We start from the raw sequence: 12,610 nt of genomic DNA on the forward strand, positions 1-12,610 counted from the left end.
TGGCTTTGAGAAACGAATACGAAAACCAGGGAAAAAAGCTTACTTTAAACAATTTGAATTAAACTTCATGTTTGCAAATAACAGGCCTGCAGAATTCAATTGAATGGGTGGATTGTTAGATATTTTGATTTACCAGCATTATGTTGCAGATGTATGAGACACCTGGGTTTTGTTCCCAGGACGTGCCGGGTGCATTGCGGGGGTTGCCCAAATTTGCTTTAGTTGAGGTGCAGGTATCTGAGATGGGCTGTGCCACCCTGTTCACGCACCCGCACCCCGCTCTCCATTACAAGCTGTACAGCACCCAACCTTTCATTTTACGTTCAGCTTCCCAAAGCAGCCCCAGCCCTGCGCTCCCTGTGCTTCTTGCCTTCTTGCTTTTACCACGTGCCCTCCCAGCCTGTCCCCCAACGAGGGCACTCGGCTTTTCCCGGCTTTTACCCAGCCATGCCCTTCCCCGGGCCAGGAGTTCTGCCTGCTCACTGCAAGGGTGAATGATGGTGGAGTAACTGTGGTTTCAAGAGCATTCTCCAGGTCACTCACCAGGAACTTGTTACGCAGTAGCTTGTTAAAATGTACCAACCTGTTTGTGTGTCTCCAGCGTGAGTGGGATAAGAACATGCTGCAGGCTGCATCTGGTCGCTGGGCGTAAGTTGCACAGGCCTGTGCTTGAACAGCGGAGCTGCAGTCTCAATTGAGATCACCAGAGGAAAAATAAAAAGCTATTTTTAGCATAAACAGACATTATTATTTTAGCAACTTTCCTGAAATATTTGAGTTCATAGTACAAATGCAGGGAAGATCTGTATTACATTCTTCCTTATCACTTGAATGGAAGTAGCTGCAGCAAATGCATATGGGGAAGAATCAAAATAAGATTTTTTTTAAAAACTTGTAATCGTTGTGTACTACTTATGAATTACAGTGCAAATTACTACCAAGAGACAGAATCACATATCAAAACATTTCAGCTGAATATATTAAAATTACTTTGTTTTCTTGGGAGCATTGCAAGGGTCAGAAAATATGTTAGGTAGTTTTCTTAACTATAGGAATCAGCTGACACATTTTAGGTATTTGTTCAACTGTGTTCTGGAAAACTATTGTAAGTACAGGTTTTAGAACGGTGAAATGAAATAGTCAATTCTCTATTATCCAAGGTGTCTCGAGACTGGGACATCCTGGAAATAGCTAAATGAATCCAAATGACACAGGTTACACCCAGAGAAATACAGCTGCCTGAGGTCAGAGCCTCCAAGCTGGTGGGGTGTCTGCACTGTCTTCCTGATGCTCCAGGTTGCGGGAGGACATGGCAGGTGATGGCAGCTCTGCCCATTCCTGAAGTGCTGCTTACAATGAGTTAAAGTCCTCCAAAAATGCAAAAGGAGCGCAGCAAGGAGAGACAAGGAGACACTAATCACTGCCACAACCTCCTCCCTGCCTCCTCACCTCACCCTCCCATGCCCAGGGCTGCTACCACAACCACAGCTTTGTTCTCACCACCTCCCAGGCCTGAGACATACTCTTCAAGCTCTTCTTGCCCTCTGGCTGCCATCTATCTCCTTGGTTCTCCCCTTCAGCCTAGGGCCTCACCTCAATCTTGCTTCTCCAGCTTTTCAGCCCTGCTGAGGAGATTGCTGCTGCCTTTGCTGCCAAGTCAGCAGGACTGGCGTTAAACTCCGATTACTGTGCCCAGCAGATGCGAGTTACTTCTTTTCACAACCACCTGGCTATTTCTGTAGGATCTTTCCTGGTGGACCCAGCTCTACAGTACAGTGGAGGGATACACGGGTTGGCCCTGTGAAAAGCTAGATAATGTCTGGAAGGATTTATTAGTACACGTTCGATATTGTGCTAGAACAAATGTATTGCTTCCAGACCTGAAGTGTGCCTAGGAAACTAGGTAGGGGCATCTGTCTCTCCGTTGTGCGTCACAATGCGGCATTGTAATTGCACTAGTGTCAGTACCTCAACATGCTCTGCACTTTGCACAATTTATTCACAGGTAACTGGGAGCTGATCATAACGCAGCTTAAAAGAATAATTTGTGTAATCATCTCCATTTCATAAAGGTAAAATTTGCCTGAAAAAAATTACTGCTTAGTTTTCGAAATTTTCACACAGCTGAACTCATTTCTCTGCCGTGAATGCCGCAATTGTATGTCTCAGCCACGTTCTGTCTCCTGCCCACAGTTGGAGGAGGGCCTTGGCAACCAAACCAGTGCAGCTTTGTGCAAAGGGAATGGCAGACCTCATGAACGCAAAGACTTCAGCACCATTTAGCCTTGTCAGGAGCATGTTTACCATGCTTTTGAAGCAAGTTTTCCCCTATTACCAAGCTTTGATTTATATCACAGAGTGATCCTGGAGCACACAAAATTAATTCCCTTTGAATGAATCTAAACCAGATGTACTAGGAACGCTCAAGTACACCCCACACACTCAGTCCATGGTATCATTCTGGAACCAGTTCAGCGTAAAACTTCCTGAAATCCTCATAACAGGGACATCGGATCCTTAGGCTTACCTGTTTCACTTTACAAATCTACTCTTCTTGGTCTATTCTGCATGTTAACGGGGATCCAGAGATTCAGTTTTCCCTTTTCTGCTCGAAAGTGCACAGAGAACAGGTGGAGATGTGACGATGAGACAGTTCAGATGCAACCCTGAGTATTGCTGCTGTGATAATTTGGCTGTCTTCTTGCCCCACAGGGGCAGGTGGGCAGGTACTGATTTCAGGGCAGTTGCCTGCACAGATGATTTGCTGCAACTGTAGAGCAGAAGCTGATACTTGGATTTTGTGCTGTTCCCTAGGACCTGGAGTGACACAGCCAAAATGCTACAACCAACTGCAATTGTAGCACTTAGGTCATGTTGTTCCTGCTTTTACATTTCTGTTATCAGCATTTTGCAGTTCCAGCAGAGCACCCACGGAATTGCACAGCTGCCTTTTTCCACCTGTTTGGGTTTCTGTTGGAAACAAGCAGTTCTGAGACAGCCAGGAGATGAGTACACATAAAAGCAGAATTTGGTTCTTTACTTTTATCCTCCTCACCAGAATGCAGTAACATTAATGATGAGCTCTTGTTGCCATTGCCTCTTCTCATCATTGTGATCTTAGGATTTCCCTTGCAAATCTGCCATGAATCAGCTTTTCTACAGCCCTGATGCGCTGAGGTTTTCCAAGCCAGAAACCTTTGACACCTTATCCTCTTTCAGAATAAGAGAGATGTAAGGACAAACTATAGAGGCTTGACTCAAAGAACAGGCCTTGGAAAATCTGATTTAAAAAATGAGAAACAACATAAAAAATTAAGGTCTAAGGTTCCACATTTTCATCTTGGTATGTCCACACTGTTTCTATCCTCTAAGCCATTTTTGAAGGGTAACTCCCTGTGTGGAGAAGGGGAGGTTAGTGAATGAGGTGTATGTGGTTTCATTTCAGTGAGACTTCTGATACTGTCCCACATTCTTATAAGTAAAGTAGATAGAGGTAAGTAGGATGAAATCAGTGTAAAATGGAAACACATTACTCTACAGAGTAATTTTAAGCTCTTTGTCAAAATAGGAGGTTCTGTCAAATGCTGTCATACCTACAGAGCTGTCTCTCTGTCCCGGCTCTGTTGCTGTTCAATACTTTCATTAATTAGCAGAAGAGAGATTACTCTTGTAAAATTTTCATGTGATACTAAAGCACTTTAAAGAATAGGTGTATGATTTAAAATGTTCTTGAAAAAGTGATATAATGTCTAGAGATCAATACAAAGAAATTCAGTAAACAAGGTACAATGCTTAGGGGAAAAAATGAACATTTTAAACATAAAATAAGAGGCAGCAGACTGCAAAAAAGATCTGGGGATCAGTGTGTCAGCAATGTTGTGGCTGTTATAATAAAGAGGAAAAAGCTCTAGTGAGAAGTGTCATAGATATGTCAAAGGCTTACATATACTGCTGTAGCTGATATACTGATCGGGTATCAGCTGAAATAATGTGTCCTGCTTGCTTTGGCACACGGTTTAAAATCCACGGAATGGCATTAGGAATATTAAGAGGCTTAGAAAAGATGAACTGTGAGAAACAGTCTGAGTACTGTGGGAGTAAGAGCATAACAGCCAATTAGACTTCTATGCATACCCTTTTCAAGAAAGACAATATATATATGTTTTGGCTGCATGAAGAGAAATTTAAGGTGGGTGCTATGTCAATCTTGTGTTGATAAGGATATTTAAGTGCTGGAACAGGTACTAGGGTGGGCTGTGGAATTGTTTTATCAGTCTTAAGAAATGGCTCGATTTCTTTCAGGCAGGATCTAAACTCTAGTGTTGAGTCTTAATAAACAGTTGCTTACACATTTTTAGCAAAGTTTTGGATAATGCGTTCTATTTTAATCTGCTGACATAGTTGTTTATCGCAAGCAATTGGAAGCCAGTGGCTCGTTACCTCATGGTAACTTGATCTGCTTCCTGAATGTTTCCTAAGCATGATCCTACCTTAGGTGAACACGTTGGACTAGAAGACCTCTCAGGTTACATCCCAGCCCTTGTTTTGGTAGTTTAGAGAAAAAAGATCATACATGATGATCACGTTTCAAGGCTTGATTGTTTCTCTCATAATGACTGTTACCAAAAGAGCAAAGTGTCATGAGTATAATCTAGAGAATTACTTTCTGGGAGTTCAGGATTGGTCCAGTGTGGAAAAATAGAAGACTGGATTTCTGTTAAGTCTATGCATTTCCAAGGCTACCTGTTTAACTGTGAAATTTAGAAACATAATGGGTTCTGCTCACATAGATTGAACAGGAGTTTTGCTTTCGACTCTGGTAGCACAAGGATATTACATGATTTTGAAAATTTAGAATAGGAGAATTTCTTTTGCGTATCTATGTTGAACTTCTTAGGAGACGATTAATACTGTTCATGATTATCATGGACAATTTGATACATGTTGAGTACAGTATTTATTAAATAGTGTTTTTGTAGATGGTAGTTTTAGGGTTTTTTCCTAAATTTTATTCCAGATATTATTTAAAAACAGTTATAATCAGTTTTATCTGCTGTAGTTAGAAACCACCTCAGTTTAATAAAATCCTTGAATATTTGAGGCAGTGAAAAACGAACATTTTCTATCTTCCATAAAACCATTGAGTCAACAGCCCACTGTTCTACAAATAAAACCTTGCAGTCTTCTTCATATTACTTTGATGGATTGGAAGACTGGGCGTGTAATTAAAAGTTGTTGAATAATATGTGAAATAAAACAAGTCATTCATTACCTTTACATTTTCTGTCACTGTATTCATGTGTAGAAGAGTTGTGGGCCAACTGAATTACATAATTCTGAAATACTGTCTTTGTGCGCACACCATTTCTTATTCCTCATCCTGTTGTAATGGTAGCTGACATAATGTAGCATTTCAAGAGCTTTGTAATCCTTATTTTCCTTCTACATATAATATGCTAATGTTAATGAGCCAACATCATAATGAAATCACATCATAGAGATGCTGCATTTGATATTACTTGCCACAGGACTTTTTTCCCAATGATGGTGTACATGTTTTTGAGTGGCACATTACACCCATGAATTTACAAAGGTCCATTAGATCACTTTTGGGACAAATACACTGAATATAAAGAGTTGTGTGCCTTGCTGAATCACATAAAAGTGCAAATACCAACCACATAATTTAATTTTATTGCTTTATCAAGAGATGTTAGTGTTCTGAAATGCTTATTGGATTTTTATGTGTAGGATCTGCATGTATACACATTTATGTACTCATGAATTTATTTTTTATTAATCTGTGTTTTAATAGAAGACTAATTGCAAAGATGTATCTGTGATTTGGATGTGGATTATTTGTTATAAATCTAGGGGAACCATTCTTATAAGGGTTGTTTTGTAAAGGGAGGAATTGGGTTTTTGCATCTTTCTGTGAAATACTTCCTCTCTTATGCGTCGGGATACTAGATCCCACAACTGCTTAGCGTATGTGGTACAGATCCCCTGTTTGGCATCCCTCATGAAAACTGCAACCCAATTTTAATGTCTCCCCTTTTGGGCCTAGAGCAGTTTCTTTGGGTTCCCCGGAGATTGAGGTACACACTCTGGCAGAGCTCCAGCTGTGTGGGAATTCAGTCTACTCTTTGATCTTTGAAGGGCTGCTGGCACCTCCGAAAACACACGTTTGTACACGCACTCAGAGAGATGTGGCACAGAATCTTACTGTCTTTCCCTTTACCAACTGTAGAAGACAAATCTACACAAAAAGTACAGAGAAATCAACTTCGTTGCCATGCTAGAGCTTCTTTGAGTAGGGATAGTTAAGGATCTTTTGTGCGGTTCCTTGAGTGTGCAGGTCTTGTTTTTTAGCAGAATTTATACTTTTGCCAATCTGGGCCAGCCTCTAGCTTTGCCCCTTTATGGCAACGAATGTGCATCTGCCTTCTGTTATCCTTGCTCAATATTTAACTGTGTTTCTGTGTTCTTTTCCATCATTTTGGTTTCACTGTTAAGTTTTTGAAGGTGTCCCATTAAACAGAGCCTTTTCCTGAAGGCAAGTTAGTCAGCAGCTTTAATATAACTACTGTTGATTGAAAAACGGTTGCTGACTTCCAATGTTATCCCCTCTCTGCCTCTCCCTGGTCTGGTGCTTACAGTCCTGTCAGCAAAGAATCACATCTATCTAGGCACACATAGTGAGCAAGAACCTAACTCTTGGGGCCAGCACATTATGACTTCTTGCCCCAAAATGTGCTTCTTTCTCAGTTGTAGTGTGTCTCTGATGTCTCTCATAGATACACACTTCAAGCATAACTACTCTCCAGGTCCGTGATCCATCAGCCCCTTACTCCTGGCAGACGGCATTGTGGCAAGCAGGATGCTGAACACAAGCCCTCAGTGTACCCTGGCAGCAAAGGAGGTCAGCAGCATCCTGGGTTGTATTAACAGTAGCCCATTAAGTAAGCAGGAAGTAATTTTCATTCTTTACTAGGCCACATTAGAATACTGTGTCCAGTTTTGGGTCCCCGGTACAAGAAAGATGTCAACACACTGGAGCAAGTTAGGTGGAGGCCACCAGAGTAGCTGGGGCAGGAGCACTTGTTCTGTGAGGAGAGGCTGAGGGACTGGAGCTTGTTTGTCCTGGAGTTGAGACATCTTCAGGGGTACTTGGCAGCAGCCCCTCAGTACCTATGGAAAAGTCCTTGAGAAGATGAAGCCAGGCTCTTTATAACAGTGCATGGTGGGAAGACAACAGACAACAGGCACAAGCTGAGACAAGACACCTTCACACTGGATATAAGGAGAAACATTTGCACTTGAAGATGCAATTACATGTCTACCACCACCTACTGTTTTCCAGGCTAAATTACAAACCCTGTTCTTTAGTTTCTACTTGTACATTATATGCTTCAGCCCTAGATGTCTTAGGGGCTTATAACTCCTGGACTGAGGTATTGGTGGCCTAATAATAAAAATATATATATATGGATGGGGGAAAAAGGCAGGGTAGTCCAAACTGTTTAAGCAATAGGAGATACTAAATCCAAGCCGTTATTTATGAATAACTAAATGATGATATAACATAAAGTAATTTTATTATTAGAAAGAGCAGGACTGTGTTTTGGAATACATCAGCACTTTTAAACTGCTGAACATTTGGAATTCATTTGGCATCCACAATGTTGTATAGCTCTGTTGTTGTTTTATAGTCTACTTCTCTTCGTTCCCTTTGTGAGACCATTTTTAAAACCCAAGAACGTGTCCCATAACATCTACAAACCTGTAAAAGTGTATCTAAAGTAAAATTAAGCCCCACGTATTTAATGTATTGTAGCAATCTGAACGGTGGATGGAAAATTGTTACCCAATGTATCAGTATTTCAGTATTTTCTTTAATTTTTGTGTAATTCCAGAAGTGTGAGATTCCACAGAAGGAAAGTTCATGTTGCATGTTGAAAGTTCAATTTGTCCAGAAGGGAGAGTTCCCACTGAGCTCTCTTAAATAGTGACTGGTTCATGCCATGGATTGGGAGGGTCATCTTGCAGCCTTCAAAACCACACAAAACTCATCCAACGCACAACAGACTATTCTTCCCCCAGTGCATCCTTGTTCCTCCCCTTTCCTGTTAGTTGCAAAACACAGATATTGTGAAATTGCATAATCAGATAGATGTGATAAAAGAAGCCACAGTAAGGTATTGGTAGCTGTCAGAATGCCATGATGGCTGGGGGCAGTGGGCGCCCCGGGGTGGCAGGGCAGGGCCTAGCAGCCCATCCTGTCCCACCGGCAGAGACTCAGCTGAAGGCTCCCAGGGTCCAGGGCTGGGACCTGGCCACTGCCCTCAGCATCCGAGAGCCTCTGCCCATGGGCACCCAAGGAAGGGGCCACTCATGCTGTGCTGGCCCTGGGAGGATAGCTGTGTCATAGATGGTAGACAGTAAAACCTCATCACTTGCGTAAATCTTTTCTTTTTTTATTTCAAAGATAAGCTGTGGAACATAATTTTTAAAAGTTTTTCCATTAGCAGATCCCTCAAAATTTTCCATCCAAGATGTCGGTCCCTCTATATAACTACAGGCCAGATGACAACAAACTTAGATTTATGCGTGCTGGAGAAGTGATTGGTCCAGGTGGCATTGTGGAAATACATCATTGTGCAAATATTGTGGAAGACCATGCTGTGCAGTTGTTATTTTCACTTGTTTATAAGACTATAATTTTGCCTATTTTGAATTTGATTGTCAGCTGGCTTAGGCTGTCTTCAAGTATCTTCATGAAAAGTTAATTTAGGAGGAGGAGAAAATTATTTGTTTCCCCCCTTCTCCTATTCATTCATTTTGAACAGATGTAAATCACTACAGGTTCAAAGCTCATTTAAAACTTTGATAACACTTTAATTTTGCTAACACTTTTAACCAGTTTTAGAGTGAGGGAACAGGATAATTTATGTGGAAGAAGGTGTGTGGGGAACTACTGCATTTCAGCTGCTCTCGCTTTGGTGCTTCCCTTGCAGAAAATATGAAATACCTGATCCTTTTACATTTAGGCAGAGGTTACCTCATGACATGCACAGGTTCATCTGCTGTGGTGCATTGTGAGGCAAACAGTTATCTTGTAGTAACTTCTTTACATGTTCTCACCCTTTTCCATCATTTCCTCTTTTGCCAGGTATTGTTCACTAATAGAGGGAGATCTGTTTTGCATGGGTAACACAAATTGAGTGAACACTTGATTTAAAAGGAGGTTCCCCAAGCCTGCAGGACCATTGAGCTGTTAGAACATCAGAACACACGTACAGCTGGGGCTCTTCCATACCTGTGCCTGACCTAGCTGAGTTTGCTTCCAGGAAAAGAGCCATTATCACAGTATTTGTGTTATATTTATGTTATATATATGTAATATTTATGTATCTAAGTCCTTACATCATTGTTAGATGGTTCTCATCTTTTCCACGTGGGAACAGCTAGTGTATTCTTCCATAACAGGCATCTAACTTCACATGAAATATTAGCGGGATCACAGAACCATATACTCAATATACTGCAACCTAAATCACGATTACTATCTGATATACAGCAGTTTTAAACATTAGTTCGTCTTGGAAAGAAGCTTTTCAGCCTTCACATTTTTAATAGACTTCTTTATTTCCTTTTGTAAAAGTGAACTCAAGTATAAAGTTGAGCTAATGTGGGCAAACTTTATTTGCATAAACTGGTATTACTTAGACTTAAATTGTATATATAAATATGACACCTGTAACAATATTGTGGCTGTATCCTTTGCTATATACTGTTAGGGTGAATCACAGCCCATCTGTGTTTCAGTCTTCCAGCATATACAATGGAGATAATAAATCCTGTGCTGATTCATGAAGTTAATGAAAAATTAAAATTTGCTGATTTCTGGGCAGGAGTGTGAAGTGTTGCAAATTTGATGCTACTAATATGAAATTAAAACCTACAGAGTCATTTTGATGCCAACAATTCAAATGTAAACAATTCACAACAGTTTGACTGTGTATTTTTGAATGGGTATGACTGTACGGCACAGTTTGGTGCTACCTGGAATAAGGTAATTTAAGTACAGAAGAGGAATAGTCTGTTAACATAAGGACCGGCTGGAGGTAAAATAACTATCTCCCAGCAGTTAATGCAACTACGTTTCCCACAACTTGCTTTCTCTCCTGACTCTGAAGTTTGTGTGGACACGCTTTTATATTCTTCTTGTCATTGTAGTCATTCCAAAATTTTATTCTTTGGGTACCTCCACAGTGCAAAGCTGGGGAGGGCCAGGGACCCCAGTGAAGATTCAGCTGTCTGCTCTGATTAATGATTAGCTCACTCCCTGGTTCTTTTTTTCTTTCCCAGAAGGTCTCTCCAAGACAGTAGCTAGGCTTTATTTTGGAAATAGGCAATTCTGGAGGTAGCATGCACCATTTTTTGGTTTTTGCCATCCTTCAGCACTCTCCCAACATGGGCATTTGGATCTTTGAACGTGCACAACACACAGCTCTCACTTCCATGCTCTGAAAATGCAGTATTGCTGGGTTACAATGTGGTCCCCAGATTGTTTTAGATACTTTGAACTGAAACATACTCAATGGTAATAATGTATTAGGTGTGTAGGGCCAGATGATGAGGCCCAAAACCCCTCTGCCAAGTGCTGTGAGGTGTGGATGTGACCAGTTTGCAATAAGGAGAGGTGTTTCTAAGCTGTGTGGATGTGAGCCGGAAGGTACCGTTCGTCTTGTATTTAGCAGTGCAGGCCTTGGTCACTGCGACTGCTTTTGACCCATGGGTGGGTTGGCCCTGCTCTGCCACTCCAGAATAGTTGTCTCTTTTCTGTGTAGCCAGACCTTTGCTTTGGCTTATTTTTCTTTCTCTTGTTTTTCTCAATTACTTTTCTTTCCTTACTCTTATTTTTCCTATTGTTTAGACCTTTTTCCCCCTTCACCATAATCCTCTCATCTTTCCTCTTCCCTCCAATACAGCTGACCAGTAAGGACTTGATGCTGTGCTGGATCCCCTGGATGGAGGTTAAGATGTGGGAACATAGAGTATAAGCACATGTTACACGTGCCACATGAGTCAACATATATGTGTCTGCTGTCTGTATTCTCATTTCTAGCTCTGCTAGAAGCCATTATTAATGCAGAGAGGGAAAGCAGATGGCTTTCAAGAAGATACCAGCTATTAAAAAAAAACAGAAGCATTTTTGAATTTGGGAGTCAGATGGAGTCAATTAATGCCATTTTTCTTATTCCCTCACTACTGCCATTCCCTCCCAACTATTACAACCTCTTTTAAAAATAATTAACAGAAGCTTTATGATTAATCCAAGCCCTTCTTCTTTTTATAAGGACAATCAAGATCCCTTTTCTAGTGCAGAAAGTGTTTGCTGGAGAGAGCTTAGCACTTGTATCAGTCCTGCACTTAAAAACCTCCAAGAGGTTTATTCTTCATTTCTGTTTTCTAGTGTAAGTGCCCTGAAAGGGACAGAATTATCCAAGAGCAAATGGCAGTACTTTTTAAAATCACGTTCAGTGCACTCTTGCATTCATGCTCATTGATCGTAATGTGAGCATGTTACTCAGTGATTTGCTTTTCTGAGCAGCCATGAACATTAAACTCCTGAGGATTTCATGGCCTTCAGCTTAGTAGCTTCTTGGGAGCAGAGCAAAGCAGAGTGTTAAACTGTATACCAGATTTTATTTGTTGAGTTTTATTTTTGCCATGACAGAAAACTAGCAGAATGCTTTTTCCATGGGTGTTTCCTTTGGTCTGGCTAAAACAGATTACTGACGAGAAAAGAGCACATTTCCATTCTTCTGCACATCTGCTGAATGCTCCTGCCCCACCCAGAGGACCACGGTTCAGCCACAGACATAGGAATGAACAGGATGAAGTGTGATGGGTCTTGAGAAGTCTTTAGGTGACAGAAGCTGGCTGGAATTCTACCTTTTTTTACTAAGGACTGTTTTGATTTTTGAGGCTTGATTTTGGAAACCGTCAAGCAAACAAAAAGCTGACTGTGTCTTATGTTCGTGTCTATTACGTAGAGATATGTTGGTAAACTACATAATTTCTTATATTTTCCATTTAAGAAAATATAGACAACCTATAATCCCTATATAATCTCTTATATTTTCTATATGAGAGAATAATTTTAAAGAAATAAGATTAGTTTTCTTGTTTTTCTCCTGGGAGCAAGTAATAGTTCTGGACAGCCAGTGAGTACTTTAGGTAGAAAGCCTCATTTTACTCTCATTATTTAACCAGGATTTTATGATTTTATTCATGACTTCGAAGGCTTGTTTTGGAGGGGAGAAGGAGAAAGCCAAAGAGGGAGGAGGAGCGAAGGTCACGTATTTTGACTTTTGCGCATGCTTACCCAGGTGATTTCCATAGCTCTCGTGAATTAAGTACTAGCTGACTGTTCTATTGACATAGGTATTGTATGGCTTGGTATTGTTGTTATTTTTGGCATAAATGTAAGCAAAGCCCATAAACAGTTCAGACTGGGTTAATTTGCATGCAAGCTGGACTGTCAAAAGATCAATCAGTTGCAATAATCAATGTTTGAAAGATACAGTATAAAATACAGCAA

General features: G+C 40.8%; 1 protein-coding gene across 1 annotated transcript in view; it reads left to right on the forward strand.

The window, feature by feature from the left end:
- Window positions 1-9,484: 9,484 nt before the first annotated feature.
- LOC104622322 (ethanolaminephosphotransferase 1-like) overlaps window positions 9,485-12,610 on the forward strand; it is a 45,570-nt gene continuing 42,444 nt past the window's right edge. Inside the window, exon 1 of the mRNA XM_010289061.1 lies at window positions 9,485-9,533. The gene's annotated coding sequence lies outside the window, so the exon portion shown is untranslated. The remainder of the gene's footprint in view (window positions 9,534-12,610) is intronic.

This window comes from Phaethon lepturus, unplaced genomic scaffold (assembly GCF_000687285.1).
Source record: "Phaethon lepturus isolate BGI_N335 unplaced genomic scaffold, ASM68728v1 scaffold17176, whole genome shotgun sequence".
In the NCBI taxonomy this organism is placed as follows: Eukaryota; Metazoa; Chordata; class Aves; order Phaethontiformes; family Phaethontidae; genus Phaethon; species Phaethon lepturus.